Source organism: Oncorhynchus nerka, linkage group LG28, assembly GCF_034236695.1.
Source record: "Oncorhynchus nerka isolate Pitt River linkage group LG28, Oner_Uvic_2.0, whole genome shotgun sequence".
Lineage (NCBI taxonomy): Eukaryota > Metazoa > Chordata > Actinopteri > Salmoniformes > Salmonidae > Oncorhynchus > Oncorhynchus nerka.
The window spans coordinates 46,288,385-46,301,764 of NC_088423.1; the positions used below are offsets into that span (position 1 = coordinate 46,288,385).

At 43.3% G+C, this 13,380-nt stretch overlaps 1 protein-coding gene across 1 annotated transcript in view; it reads left to right on the plus strand.

Moving 5' to 3' along the window:
• Positions 1 to 349: 349 nt before the first annotated feature.
• Positions 350 to 13,380, plus strand: part of LOC115113308 (tight junction-associated protein 1-like) — a 121,680-nt gene continuing 108,649 nt past the window's right edge. The window contains exon 1 of the mRNA XM_029640822.2: positions 350 to 714. The gene's annotated coding sequence lies outside the window, so the exon portion shown is untranslated. The remainder of the gene's footprint in view (positions 715 to 13,380) is intronic.

The window sequence follows — 13,380 nt, forward strand, 5'->3', positions numbered from 1 at the left end:
ATCCACTGTGCTAGCTGGGTGGTTACTACATGATTCCATATGTGTTATTACATAGTGTTAATGTCTTCACTATTATTCTACAACGTAGAAAATAGTACAAATAAAGAAAAACCCTTGAATGAGTAGGTGTGTCCAAACCTTTGACTGGTACTGTAATCATTTTTTATTTGTTATTTTATCAAGGAAGGTCCCCCCCACGAAACGTTGGCGCCCCCTAGGTTGGGAACCCCATGCACTAGGCTTTAAAGTCCAGTAGCTAGTGCAATTAAGTTGTAAAAAAAATCCACCTGTCAGTCCTTTCCCTTAATAGCCTATTCTGAACGTCAGGACGCTCAGTACGTGGGGAGTCCTAAGGATTACCCAGTGTACCCCGCGGGTAAAGATGGCGATAGAAGAGGGTAGGAGATCAACTTTATCCGGGAACAATCGTTGCTGAATGTCGGGTTGAGAGAGAATACACCGTTAGTTAGCGAGTGTGTAGTTGCTTAATGGCTAGCCACCTATTTCACTGTCATTTCGTGAGTCCAGACTACGCAACGTGATCGAATAATCGAATTGTGCCCGTGCACGAGCTTCCTTCCTTGCGACCAAACTGCAGAGTCCGTCCTGAGAAGAGCGGATAAAGTTTATTACGGATCTGACTCAACCCTCTTGACGCTGATTTTTTTGTTGTTGTTGATTATTTGGCGTAACAGTCGGACACTATCTAAACAGGTAAGGTTGAAGTTTAACTGTCTGTTTCTAATAATGTAAACAAGCTAACGTTTTGTAGATATTATCTGTGAACAGAAGTCGATACAACCTTTTGAAATGGGCCACACAGAATCGAACTCGACAATGGTTATTGACATTCGCTATCGCGTGACCGTAAATAATAACACTAAGTCGACGATGGTATTTCTTAGCTAGCTAAATTGTTAACTGTGATATCAGAGAACATATTTTACATTTTTGTTTTAACTGGATAAATCATTTGCAGCAGCTGTAAATCATTGAATGGAACATTATCGCAGGTTATGTCGTGTGTAACCCAGTATCGAGAGGTGCCTGTTTGCATTCCTATATAGCCTACTGTTTATGATTTGACCGGGTCGATAAATGCACCGTTTAATTATATCGATGACCCTGAGCTTGGTGTCATGCCAGTATGTTGTCAATGCATCGACATCTCATTTGGTAAAGTAATATGGCCTCAGATTTGCTGGCTCTGATTCGGCCAAATCGTTTGATCTTAAGCACCTGTCGTTTTTTTTTCCGCTTTGAAAACCTCATGAAATGCGAGGTCTGGAGACAATTCATTATTTTAATGTTGAAATCAGAACTTTCATGTTAATGAACGCATTTAAAAAAAAACATTTATTCCGAATGTTGCCTACAAAATATCAAGCTGTTAGCTTCGGGATATAGGCTAATGGACAATCCTCGAAGGGCTTTAGTTTTGTAGATTCTCCTACCCGAGGTATAACAAAGCACGACCATGTTTTTCCATATAAGGTCTCCCATATATGAAATGGATGGTTGCATAAAAATATTTTACAGTAAAAGTTGTTAAATTTTTCTAAATATTAGCTCTCTTACCTTTTTCAATCTTTACTAAAGACATGTTATGAGAAAAGCCAGTGTTTCTGTATGCAGATGACTCAACACTGTACACATCAGCTACTACCGCAACTGAAATGACTGCAACACTTAACAAAGAGCTGCAGTTAGTTTCGGAATGGGTAGCAAGGAGTTAGTCCTAAATATTTCCAAAACTAAAAGCATTGTATTTGGGACAAATCATTCACTAAACCTCAACTACATCTCGTAATGAATAATGTGGAAATTGAGCAAGTTTAGGTGACTAAACTGCTTGGAGTAACCCTTGATTGTAAACTCATAGTCAAAACATATTGATACAACAGTAGCTAAGATGGGGAGAAGTCTGTCCATAATAAAGTGCTGCTCTGCCTTAATATCACTATCAACAAGGCAGGTCCTACAGGCCTGAGTTTTGACTACTGTTCAGTAGTGTGGTCAGGTGCCACAAAGAGGGACTTAAGACAATAGCAGTTGGCTCAGAACAGGGTAGCACCGCTTGCTCTTAAAAGTACATGGAGAGCTAACATTAATGACATGCATGTCAATCTCTCATGGCTCAAAGTGGAAGAGCTTGACTTCATCACTAGTTGTTTTTGTAAGTGTTATTGACATCCATGTATACCCCACGAGACATGCCACCAGAGGTCTCTTCACAGTCCCCAAGTCCAGAACAGACTAGGGGAGGTGCATAGTACTACATAGAACCATGACTACATGGAACTCTATACATCAGGTAACTGATGCAAGCAGTAAAATTAGATTTAAAAAAACGGGTAAAAAATACACCTTATGGAACAACAGGTAATGTGAAGAGTCGCACACAAAGGTACAGGCACATTCAAATGAATACATTGTGATTGTGTTGAATGGTCTTATTAAATATTTTGGAATTTTGCCTTGGCAGCAGCTAATGAGAATCCCTAATAAATACAAACTCAAACCGTGAAGAAGAATGCCTGACAGGAGGGACTCATGTAAACGAGAATCTGATATTTCTAAAATGTGGAATACGAGTACATTTTTTGCCTTACATACACAAACAAACAAAATTGGGATATCTTAATGCTTCTTGGAAATATAGACCTGTAAACACACACTAGTCTGAAATATCAATTATTAATATTTATGATGAATGTAAACTTCACTTTTTGGTAGCTGTTCAACAGACAACTTTACAAGTCAAATATGCTCTCATTCAGTGCTGTATGGTCCTGCCTGACAGAAATGCATAGTTACACATGTTTTTTTGACATTGTGGCTATTGCAATCAGGTCTATGGCAAGTTTGCTCACACTGAAAACTGTATATGTTATATGTTTAGCCCCTACTTGCATTTACGTTAGGGGAACCCCCTAGATTTGAATCCAAAATCCGGTATGGCTGCCATATTGCCATTAAATGGTGGTTTAATCACCTGTATATGTACACATTGTAAATGGGGTGGGGGGATTGTGTACTGTACTTATGACCTGTACTCATGGCTATTAGTGTGTACTTCAACTATGTTAGAAATCCAATATGCCCACTATATACACTTAAAACCTTTGTCTGGATACACACTGCTCAAAAAAATAAAGGGAACACTTAAACACAATGTAACTCCAAGTCAATCACACTTCTGTGAAATCAAACTGTTCACTTAGGAAGCAACACTGATTGACAATGAATTTCACATGCTGTTGTGCAAATGGAATAGACAACAGGTGGAAATTATAGGCAATTAGCAAGACACCCCCAATAAAGGAGTGGTTCTGCAGGTGGGGACCACAGACCACTTCTCAGTTCCTATGCTTCCTGGCTGATGTTTTGGTCACTTTTGAATGCTGGTGTTGCTTTCACTCTAGTGGTAGCATGAGACTGAGTCTACAACCCACACAAGTGGCTCAGGTAGTGCAGCTCATCCAGGATGGCACATCAATGCGAGATGTGGCAAGAAGGTTTGCTGTGTTTGTCAGCGTAGTGTCCAGAGCATGGAGGCGCTACCAGGAGACAGGCCAGTACATCAGGAGACGTGGAGGAGGCCGTAGGAGGGCAACAACCCAGCAGCAGGACCGCTACCTCCGCCTTTGTGCAAGGAGGAGCATGAGGAGCACTGCCAGAGCCCTGCAAAATGACCTCCAGCAGGCCACAAATGTGCATGTGTCTGCTCAAACGGTCAGAAACAGACTCCATGAGGGTGGACTGAGGGCCCAACGTCCATAGGTGGGGGTTGTGCTTACAGCTCAACACAGTGCAGGACGTTTTTCATTTGCCAGAGAACACCAAGATTGGCAAATTCGCCACTGGCGCCCTGTGCTCTTCACAGATGAAAGCAGGTTCACACTGAGCACGTGACAGACATGACAGTCTGGAGACCTGTGGAGAACGTTCTGCTGCCTGCAACATCCTCCAGCATGACCGGTTTGGCGGTGGGTCAGTCATGGTGTGGGGTGGCATTTCTTTGGGTGGCCGCACAGCCCTCCATGTGCTCGCCAGAGGTAGCCTGACTGCCATTAGGTACCGAGATGAGATCCTCAGACCCCTTGTGAGACCATATGCTGGTGCAGTTGGCCCTGGGTTCCTCCTAATGCAAGACAATGCTAGACCTCATGTGGCTGGAGTGTGTCAGCAGTTCCTGCAAGAGGAAGGCATTGATGCTATGGACTGGCCCGCCCGTTCCCCAGACCTGAATCCAATTGAGCACATCTGGACATCATGTCTCGCTCCATCCACCAACGCCACGTTGCACCTCAGACTGTCCAGGAGTTGGCGGATGCTTTAGTCCAGGTCTGGGAGGAGATCCCTCAGGAGACCATCCGCCACCTCATCAGGAGCATGCCCAGGCGTTGTAGGGAGGTCATACAGGCATGTGGAGGCCACACACACTACTGAGCCTCATTTTGACTTATTTTAAGGACATTACATCAAAGTTGGATCAGCCTGTAGTGTGGTTTTCCACTTTAATTTAGAGTGTGACTCCAAATCCAGACCTCCATGGGTTGATAAATTTGATTTCCATTGATAATTTTAAGGATCAACAATATAAATGCAAAAATGATTTTACGGAGTTAGTTCATATAAGGAAATCAGTCAACTGAAATTAATTCATTATGCCCTAATCTATGGATTTCACATGATTGGGAATAAAGGTAGGGGCGTGGATCAGAAAACCAGTCAGTATCTGGTGTGACCACCATTTGCTTCATGCAGCGCGACACATTTCCTTCACATAGAGTTGTTACTGCTGTTGATTGTGGAATGTTGTCCCACTCTTCTTCAATGGCTGTGCAAAATTGCTGGATATTGGCGGGAACTGGAACATGCGGTCGTACACGCCGATCCAGAGGATCCCAAACATGCTCAATGGCTGACATATCTGGTGAGTATGCAGGACATGGAATAACTGGGACATTTTCAGCTTCCGGGAATTGTGTATAGATCCTTGCGACATGGGGCCGTGCATTATCATGCTGAAACATGAAGTGATGGTGGCAGTTGACAATGGGCCTCAGGAGCTCAAATCAAATTTTATTGGTCACATCCACATGATTAGCAGATGTTAATGCGAGTGTAGTGAAATGCTTGTGCTTCTAGTTCCGACCATACAGTAATATCTAACAAGTTATCTAACAATGTCACAAAAACTACCTCATACACAAGAGTAAAGGAATGAATAAGAATATGTACAGTTGTGGCCACAAGTTTTGAGAATGACACAAATATTAATTTTCAGTCTGCTACCTCAGTTTGTATGATGGCAATTTGCATATACTCCAGAATGTTATGAAAAGTGATCAGATGAATTGCAATTAATTGCAAAGTCCCTCTATGCCATGCAAATGAACTGAATCCCCAAAATACATTTCCACTGTATTTCAGCCTTGCCACAAATGGACCAGCTGACATCATGTCAGTGATTCTCTCAAATCAAATTGTATTTGTCACATACACATGGTTAGCAGATGTTAATGTGAGTGTAGCGAAATGCTTGTGCTTCTAGCTCCAACCATGCAGTAATATCTAACATGTAATCTAACCTAACAATTTCACAATAAATACCTTATACACACAATTGTAAAGGAATGAATAAGAATATGTACATAAAAATATATGAATGAGTGATGGCTGAATGGCATAGGCAAGATGCAGTAGATGGTATAGAGTACAGTATATACATATGAAATGAGAAATGTAGGGTATGTAAACATTATATAAAGTGGCATTGTTTAAAGTGGCTAGTGATACATTTATTACATACTTTTTTAAATGATTAAAGTGGCTAGAGATGAGTCAGTATGTTGGCAGCAGCCACTCAATTTTAGTGATGGCTGTTTATCAGTCTGATGGCCTTGAGATAGAAGCTGTTTTTCAGTCTCCTGGTCCCCGCTTTTAATGCACCCGTACTAGAGGTCGACCGATTATGATTTTTCAAAGCCGATCCCAATTAATTGGCCGATTTAATAAAATACAAAATAATGTATTTTTATAGATGTATATAATGCATCAATAAAATCAATTTTTAGCCTCAAGTAAATAATGAAACATGTTCAATTTGGTTTAAATAATGCATAAACAAAGTGTTGGAGAAGAAAGTAAAAGTGCAATATGTGCTATGTAAGAAAGCTAACGTTTCAGTTCCTTGCTCAGAACATGAGAACATATGAAAGCTGGTGGTTCCTTTTAACATGAATCTTCAATATTCCCAGGTAAGAAGTTTTAGGTTGTAGTTATTATAGGACTATTTCCCTCTATACCATTTGTATTTCATTAACCTTTGACTATTGGATGTTCTTATAGGCACTTTAGTATTGCCAGTGTAACAGTATAGCTTCCGACCCTCTAGTTGACGCGCGCTAACTAGCTAGCCATTTTACTTCTGTTCCACCAGCCTCATCTCGGGAGTTGATAGGCTTGAAGTCATAAACAGTGCAATGCTTGATGCAATGCTTGAAGCTGCTGGCAAAACGCACGAAAGTGCTGTTTGAATGAATACGTGCCTGCTTCTGCCTACCACCGCTCAGTCGGATTAAATGCAACGCAGGACACGCTAGATAATCTCTATTAATATCATCAACCATGTGTAGTTTTATTTTATTTATCTGTTATTTTACCAGGTAAATTGACTGAGAACACATTCTCATTTGCAGCAACGACCTGGGGAATAGTTACAGGGGAGAGGGGGATGAATGAGCCAATTGTAAACTGGGGATTATTAGGTGACCGTGATGGTTTGAGGGCCAGATTGGGAATTTAGACAGGACACCGGGGTTAACGCCCCTACTCTTACCATAAGTGCCGTGGGATCTTAAATGACCTCAGAGTCAGGACATCCGTTTAACGTCCCATCCGAAAGACAGCACCCTACACAGGGCAGTGTCCCCAATCACTGGGGCATTGGGATATTATTTTAGACCAGAGGAAAGAGTGCCTCCTACTGGCCCTCCAACACCACTTCCAGTAGCATCTGGTCTCCTATCCAGGAACTGACCTGGACCAACCCTGCTTCGCTTCAGAAGCAAGCCAGCAGTGGTTTGCAGGGTGGTATGCTGCTGGCTGTGATTATGATTGATTGTTTTTTATAAGATCTGTTTAATGCTAGCTAGCAACTTACCTTGGCTTACTGCATTCACGTAGCAGGCTCCTTGTGGAGTGCAACGAGAGAGAGGCAGGTAGTTATTGCGTTGGACCAGTTAACTGTAAGGTTGCTAGAATGAATCCCCCGAGCTGACAAGGTGAAAATCTGTCGTTCTGCCCCTAAAGGCAGTTAACCCACCGTTCCTAGGCCGTCATTGAAAATAAGAAAGTTTTCTTAACTGACTTGCCTAGTTAAATAAAGGTATAAAAATAAATTAAAAAATGGGCAAATCGGCGCCCAAAAATACCCATTTCCGATTGTTATGAGAACTTGAAATCGGCCCTAATTAATCGGCCATTCCAATTAATCGGTCGACCTCTAACCTGTACTGACCTCGCCTTCTGGATGATAGCGGGGTGAACAGGTGGTGGCTCGGTGGTTGTTGTCCTTGATGATCTTTTTGGTCTTCTTGTGAGATCGGGTGGTGTAGGTGTCCTGGAGGGCAGATAGTTTGCCTCCGGTGATGCGTTGTGCAGACCTCACTACCCTTACGGTTGTGAGTTTTTGGTGACCAGCCGAATTTCTTCAGCCTCCTGAGGTTGAAGACGCGCTGTTGCGCCTTCTTCACCACGCTGTCTGTGTGGGTGGACCATATCAGTTTTTATGTGATGTGTACGCCGAGGAACTTAACTTTCCACCTTCTCCACTACTGTCCCGTCGATGCGGATAGGGGTCTGCTCCCTCTGCTATTTCCTGAAGTCCACGATCATCTCCTTTGTTTTGTTGACATTGAGTGTGAGGTTATTTTCCTGACGCCACACTCCGTGGGCCCTCACCTCCTCCCTGTAGGCTGTCTCGTCATTGTTGGTAATCAAGCCTACCACTGTAGTGTCGTCTGTAAACTTGATGATTGAGTTGGAGGCGTGCATGGCCATGCAGTCATGGTTGAACAGGGAGTACTGGAGAGGGCTGAGAACGCACCCTTGTGGGGCCCCAGTGTTGAGGATCAGCGGGGTGGAGATGTTGTTACCTACCCTCACCACCTGGGGGCGGACCATCAGGAAGTCCAGGACCCAGTTGCACAGGGCGGGTTCGAGACCCAGGGTCTTGAGTTTAATGACGAGTTTGGAGGATACTATGGTGTTAAATGCTGAGCTGTAGTTGATGAACAGCATTCTTACGTAGGTATTCCTCTTGTCCAGATGTGATAGGGCAGTGTGATTGCGTCGTCTGTGGACCTATTGGGGCGGTAAGCAAATTGGAGTGGGTCTAGGGTGTCAGGTAGGGTGGAGGTGATATGGTCCTTGACCTGTCTCTCAAAGCACTTCATGATGACGGAAGTGAGTGCTTCGGGGTGATAGTCATTTAGCTCAGTTTCCTTTGCTTTCTTGTGAACTACTGACTACTGGAGCTGTCCCTCTCTGCTGCTGAGGTTATTCTTTGAAGAGCCTCATCAATCGCTCTGGCATCACTGAAGGCTAAATTCTTAAACAGGAACAATGGTGGCCCTCTTGAAGCATGTGGGAACAGTACACTGTGATAAGGACTGATTGAATATGTCCGTAAACACCAGCCAGCCAGCTGGTCTGGGGATGCCGTCTGGGTCGGCAGCCTTGCGAGGGTTAACACGTTTAAATGTTTCACTCACGTTCGCTGCAGTGAATGAGAGCCCGCAGGTTTAGGTAGTGGGCTGTGTCAGTGGTACTGTATTGTCCTCAAAGCGAGCAAAGAAGTTGTTTAGTTTGTCTGGGAGCAAGACATCGTGGTCCGCGACGGGGCTGGTTTTCCTTTTGTAGTCCGTGATTGACTGTAGACCCTGCCACATACCTCTCGTGTCTGAGCCGTTGAATTGCGACTACTTTGTCTCTATATTGACGCTTAGCTTGTTTGATTGCCTTGCGGAGGGAATAGCTGCACTGTTTGTTATCGGTCATGTTTCCGGTCACCTTGCCCTGATTAAAAGCAGTGGTTCGCACTTTCAGTTTTGCGCGAATGCTGCCATCAATCCACTGTTTCTGGTTGGGGAATGTTTTTAATAGACGCTGTGTGTACAACATCACCGATGCACTTGATAATGAACTCTCTCACCGAATCAGCGTATTCATTAATGTTATTGTCCGACCCTATGCGGAAACATATCCCAGTCCACGTGACCGAAGCCATCTTGAAGCGAGGAATTGGTCGGACCTGCGTTGAACAGACCTAAGCATGGGTGCTTCCTGTTTTAGTTTCTGTCTGGTCACGGTATCTCTGTGCATTCAAATAGCCATCGATAAAATGCAATTGTGTTCATTGTCTGTAGCTTAAGCCTGCCCATACCATAAACCCACCGCTACCATGGGATTCTCTGTTCATAATGTTGACATCAGCAAACTGCTCGCCCACACAACTCCATACATGTGGTCTGCGGTTGTGAATACGGTTGGACGTTCTACAAAATTATCTAAAATTATATTGGAGGTGGCTAATGGTGTTGAATATTAATTTCTTTATCTTGCAACAGCTTAGTCATTTTGTTGTGACACAGCTGCACATTTTGGAGTGGCCTTTTATTGTCCCCAGTACAAGGTGCACCTGTGTAATCATGCTGTTTAATACGTTTCTTCATATGCCGCACTTGTCAGGTGGATGGATTCTTGGAAAAGGAGAAATGTTCACTAACAGGGATGTAAATACATTTGTGCACAAAATTAGAGAAAATCCTTTTGCTTATGGAACATTTCAGGAATCTTTTATTTCTGCTTATGAAACATGGGACCAACACTTTACATGTTACGTTTTTATATTTTTGTTCAGTCTACATTGTTCGGTGCATTATTATCCTGTTTGGGTTGAGCTGGCACATTTTCTTCCTCCAGACAATCATGTCCACCATCCTGGCTGTCTACCCTGGAGTTGCCGTATATGTTGACTTGGTGACATTATGGTGTATGGGTAAGATGCAAGCACATAAGGCAGGTGTTCGCTACATTGAACCTCCCGGGTGGTGCAGTGGTTAAATGCAATCAACTTATTTGTTACATTTAAAAAAAAAAATTTTTACCCCTTTTTCTCCGTAATTTCGTGGTATCCAATTGTTAGTAGCTACTATCTTGTCTCATCGCTACAACTCCTGTACGGGCTCGGGAGAGACTAAGGTTGAAAGTTATGCGTCCTCCGATACACAACCCAACTGCTTCTTAACACAGCTCGCATCCAACCCGGAAGCCAGCCGAAACCCCGTGCACCTGGCTAGCGGTGCGCGATGAGACAAGAATATCCCTACCGGCCTAACCCGGACGACGCTAGGCCAATTGTGCGTCGCCCCACGGACCTCCCGGTCGCGGCCGGTTACGACAGAGCCTGGGCGCGAACCCAGAGTCTCTGGTGGCATGGCTGGCACTGCAGTACAGCGCCCTTAACCACTGCGCCACCCGGGAGGCCCAGGTTAAAACATTTCTTATTAAATAAGATCATACTCTACCTTAACCATAATGTATTTAAAAATGCATTGGTGTGTTATGAAAAATAATGATTTTAAACATTTGCATGTAATATAAACAAAGTGCATATTTATCTAACCATTTAAAACGAATAGAATCTAAACAGCATAATAGAATATTGCACCATATCAAAGAAAAATAAATAACAATGTGCAAAACTGCAGCATCCCACTTAAAACATGTTTTATTGCCATGTTATAACCAGCAGCACACAACAATATTGACCATATTTTGCTTTTGAGAGATTAGTATTCAGAAATGCAAGCTGCCTCACTTTTCTCCTTTATTGCCATGTTATAACCAGCAGCACACAACAATATTGACCATATTTTGCTTTTGAGAGATTAGTATTCAGAAATGCAAGCTGCCTCACTTTCGAGGGGCTGATGCGATTTCTTCTCTCAGTAATTATTTGTCCTGTTTTCAAGAAGACCCTCTCAGAGGGAACAGATGTGGCCACTATGCAGAGTCTCCCTGTCATGACTTTAGTAAGCTGTGGGTAGACAGAGCCCTTGTTCTTCCACCAGCTCAGAGGATCTGCAGATCTTTGGAGGGGGCTCCTCCAAATAAGATCGGACCTCCATTATGGCATCTCCTGAGGGATTCCTTCATGCTGCATCCTTAGTTGCTCTCTCGTCAAACAGCAGACTTTTGTGGCACTACTGCTGGTGCTGGTGCTTCTGCTCCATCTGCTCCCTCTTCTTCCTGTTGCCCTGGTGCTTGAGCCAGCTGACTACTGGAGCTGTCCCTCCCTGCTGCTGAGGTTATTCTTTGAAGAGCCTCATCAATCGCTCTGGCATCACTAAAGGCTAAATTCTTAAACCTGGGGTCAAGTGCAGCGGTTTCTGATAGCATGTGATTATATTACATTCTGTGGAACTTTCTGTCCATTGATAAACATAGGGTGTCCATCAACTCTGTCACATGTCCTGTGGTTACATTTGCTTCTCTCTGGCAGCTGGCTGTGATTCGCCGCAGACCCTTACACAGGAGTGTCATTTTTGAGGTTGTCACATAGCTGAAAAGAGAGAACAGTGACGTATTTGTTTTTTGTCTACTGATGCTACATTCTCATCTACTGCTCATATACATATATACTACTGGATTTAATAATGATGTATGTAAAACTGTTTACTGTACCTCTCCACTGATCTCCACAGTGACCTGCTCAAAGGGTTCCAGGATTCTGCACACCCCCACCACCACCTCCCATTCCTCTTGGGTCAGAGCATCATCAGGTGCATTGACAATGGCCAAGGTAGAGATGATGCTTCCTTTGACTCAAGAAACCGCTTCAACATATAAAATGTTGAATTCCACATTGTAGTACAGTCTTGTTTAGGCCTCAGCTCAGGCAGTATTCCACAGCTGCTTTCACTTTGTCCACAGTGGGCTTCATCACCTTCAGAGCATTTCTTACAGTCAGGTTGATTGTGTGGGCTGGACATAGATGATGGGTCCAATTAACCAACATTTATTTTTTTGTGATTTAAAAAAAATATTAGCTGCATTCTCAGACTACTTTTCCATCTACTTGCAATTTTCGAGCCACTCTCTGAGGTGTCGCTGAACTCAAAGCAGTCCTGAAGACAGCTAGACATCGAACATCTTCAGTGAAGTGACATGTAACCGACATGTAAGATGTGGTTACCCTTGATGTCCAGTAGTCAGTGGTAAGGCAAACTGCAGTAGCTTTTTGGTACCTTTCCCGCACTGAAGCCTGTGTGCTCTCGTACAGTTGTGGAATAAGGGATTTTGAAAGGGTTTTCCTGCTTGAAATTGTGTACATTGGATTTAGACTATTGCTACAATTTCTAAAACTTCTGTCCTCCGATCGAAAATGGCTGGAAATGGAAGCAATAATTTTAGCCAATGCAATATCAATTTGGCCTTGTTTTGCTACAGACATACTCCTTAGCATAAACTGGTCCATAGAAGACTGCGTTGCTGTGCATCGCGGAGTAGGCCTACTTGACCGAGTGGATACATCTCCACGTGTGGAGGTGCTGGCTCCACCACTATCACTAGCAGGCCCGCTAGTTTCTCAAAGCAGCGCTACAGCTAGCTTCACAGTTGGGTGCACATTTCGCATATGCCGGTGTAGGTTGTGCGTAGAACCGGCTTTATGAAATTTTGTTTTGGCAAATTCTACGCTGTGCTCTAACATTATTATATTATACTCTACAATATTAAAATGCCTTCAAATGCTTCAGTGCTTCTGACTAATTTCCCAGCTGTTGTTTTTACAGCTGTCCTTCCTCTCTCTCCTCGGATGCTAAGTGTGTGAGTGAGTTGGCTCGGCCCTCCCTCACGCATCTTTCGTTCATTGGTTGACACTTCATGATTGACAGGAACAACAGGTAAGGCTGTTGTGTGCGCTTGAGCATTTAGGCCTATATATATATATATATATATATAAAATTGTTCTTTAAATTTATTTTATTCATTGATATCTTTGATTATTCATATCTTAATTTAAAAAATATTTTTATAAATTGATTCGGCTCTTCTGATATGCGAGCCGGCTCCCAACGTTCACCTACAAGAGCCGGCTCTCAGAGCCGACCCGTTCGCGAATGACTCATCACTAAATGGAACTAACACGTTAGTACACCCACTACGTTCATGCAGTAACGTTGGTGTACAATCAATAAGCGGTTACACTGGCGGGCCCCGGTGGCAATAAATTGGTAATATCAAAAGCTTACCTTGACTTGGAAGTGTTCCAGTGTTGTGGTGGATAGTCATAGCCACCTAGCTAAC